At 43.3% G+C, this 2,553-nt stretch overlaps 2 non-coding genes and 2 pseudogenes across 2 annotated transcripts; all 4 read left to right on the forward strand.

Annotated features, from left to right (window-relative positions):
• The first annotated feature begins 23 nt into the window (after window positions 1-23).
• On the forward strand, window positions 24-142 carry LOC125967825 (5S ribosomal RNA). Its single transcript, XR_007480911.1, has one exon. It is a non-coding gene; the product is annotated as a 5S ribosomal RNA (ribosomal RNA).
• Window positions 143-773: 631 nt separating this feature from the next.
• Window positions 774-892, forward strand: LOC125967840 (5S ribosomal RNA; annotated as a pseudogene).
• Window positions 893-1,736: 844 nt separating this feature from the next.
• On the forward strand, window positions 1,737-1,854 carry LOC125967878 (5S ribosomal RNA). Its single transcript, XR_007480946.1, has one exon. It is a non-coding gene; the product is annotated as a 5S ribosomal RNA (ribosomal RNA).
• Window positions 1,855-2,484: 630 nt separating this feature from the next.
• LOC125967838 (5S ribosomal RNA) overlaps window positions 2,485-2,553 on the forward strand; it is a 119-nt pseudogene continuing 50 nt past the window's right edge.

The raw sequence follows: 2,553 nt of genomic DNA on the forward strand, positions 1-2,553 counted from the left end.
GCAAAATGTTGGGTCACCTCACGGCTTACGGCCATACTACCCTGAGAACGCCCGATCTCGTCCGATCTCGGAAGCTAAGCAGGGTCGGGCCTGGTTACTACTTGGATGGGAGACCGCCTGGGAATACCAGGTGCTGTAAGCTTTTTCTTTTTCTTATGTGCACTTCAATCGTTTAAGAAGCTATTTTTTACAACACCCATCACGAATGGCATCCGGAAACAGCAAGCCTAATTTAAACTCCGACATTGAAACTATAACACGAGTTTGAAAGCTATATTATGTGGTGACATCCACAGCATTGTAGTTAAATTTTTTACCGCTAGAGAGCAGACTATGTACAGTGAGCATGGCTCCCTGTGAACTCAAAGCAGCAGGCTTGACTTGTAAAAGAACCCAACACAACACTTCCATGAAGTGTTTTTAAACTTTTCAAGGCATTTATTTTGATTCAGCAAAATGCAGGTCGCAACGGCAAATTCGTGCTACCGCATAAAAAGCTGTCAATAACTTTTCATGATAGCCATGTTTCCAGAAAACACCAAAAGCCTTGGAAGAAAGCCTGTTTCGGCCCTGGTTGTAAAAAAAACAAAAAAAAAACAAAAGGGAAGGGTGACCGTCCGGGAATACCAGGTGCTGAAAGCCTTTTTTTTTTTTTTTTTCCCACGTCAATTGTGAAAGGAAACTTTTACCACAGCCATCAAGTCCCGCCGCTGCTTGGCATGGTTTCAGGGGCGATTGTGTCTATAAAATGAAAAATTCTGAGCGGTCTCACGGCTTACGGCAATACTACCCTGAGAGCGCCCGCTCTCGTCCGATCTCGGGGGCTAAGCAGGGTCGGGCCTGGTTAGTACTTGGATGGGAGACCGCCTGGGAATACCATTTACCGTAAGCTTTTTTTTTTTTTTTTTTTTTTCTTATGTGCACTTCAATCGTTTAAGCCAAGAACTTTTTACAGCACCCATCACGAATGGCATTCGGAAACTGCAAGCCTAGTTTGAACTCCGACACTGAAACTACAACACGAGTTTAAAACCTACATTGTGTGGCGACAGCCATAGCATTGCAGTTCACGTTTTTACCGCTAGAGGACAGACTATGTACAGTGAATAAAGAGCATGGCTCCCTGTGAACTCAAAGCAGCAGTCTTTACTTGTAAAAGAACCCAGCACAACACATTGCGCTTCCATGTAGTGTTTTTACCTTTTTCATGACATTTATTTTGATACAGCCAAATGCAGGTTTTGTGCACTTCACTTTTCCGTTGGGCATTCGCGTAGAACCCTATTCCAGTTACGGCCAGATTCTTTTATACTAGTGGTCCCCAAACTTTCTTGCGCCACGGACCGGCTACGCGTCAGAAATATTTTTGCGGACCTGCCTCTATATATATAAATAAACAATAAATCTATATAAATAAATACTACATTTATAATAAATATATATAAATAGGATTAAATAAAATGATACGACTGGCATAAAAACAAATATAAACCACATAAAAATAAAAGTCACCATTACGTTGAATTATTGGGAGCACCGAGCTTGTTTCTCAGAAACGAGCCGGTCCCATCCAGGCGTAATCGGAGACAATGAAACCCGAAGTGGTTAAGGTTTGTCTTTTAATGCAGGATGCTTGGTCTCCATGTGCCGAAGCAGTTTTGAAGGCTTCATTGGCTCGCTCGCTAGTTTCAGGGGCGATTGTGTCTATAAAATGCAAAATGTTGGGTCACCTCACGGCTTACGGCCATACTACCCTGAGAACGCCCGATCTCGTCCGATCTCGGAAGCTAAGCAGGGTCGGGCCTGGTTACTACTTGGATGGGAGACCGCCTGGGAATACCAGGTGTTGAAGCTTTTTCTTTTTCTTATGTGCACTTCAATCGTTTAAGAAGCTATTTTTTACAACACCCATCACGAATGGCATCCGGAAACAGCAAGCCTAATTTAAACTCCGACATTGAAACTATAACACGAGTTTGAAAGCTATATTATGTGGTGACATCCACAGCATTGTAGTTAAATTTTTTACCGCTAGAGAGCAGACTATGTACAGTGAGCATGGCTCCCTGTGAACTCAAAGCAGCAGGCTTGACTTGTAAAAGAACCCAACACAACACTTCCATGAAGTGTTTTTAAACTTTTCAAGGCATTTATTTTGATTCAGCAAAATGCAGGTCGCAACGGCAAATTCGTGCTACCGCATAAAAAGCTGTCAATAACTTTTCATGATAGCCATGTTTCCAGAAAACACCAAAAGCCTTGGAAGAAAGCCTGTTTCGGCCCTGGTTGTAAAAAAAACAAAAAAAAACAAAAGGGAAGGGTGACCGTCCGGGAATACCAGGTGCTGAAAGCCTTTTTTTTTTTTTTTTTCCCACGTCAATTGTGAAAGGAAACTTTTACCACAGCCATCAAGTCCCGCCGCTGCTTGGCATGGTTTCAGGGGCGATTGTGTCTATAAAATGAAAAATTCTGAGCGGTCTCACGGCTTACGGCAATACTACCCTGAGAGCGCCCGCTCTCGTCCGATCTCGGAGGCTAAGCAGGGTCGGGCCT

This window comes from Syngnathus scovelli, chromosome 4, assembly GCF_024217435.2.
Source record: "Syngnathus scovelli strain Florida chromosome 4, RoL_Ssco_1.2, whole genome shotgun sequence".
In the NCBI taxonomy this organism is placed as follows: domain Eukaryota; kingdom Metazoa; phylum Chordata; class Actinopteri; order Syngnathiformes; family Syngnathidae; genus Syngnathus; species Syngnathus scovelli.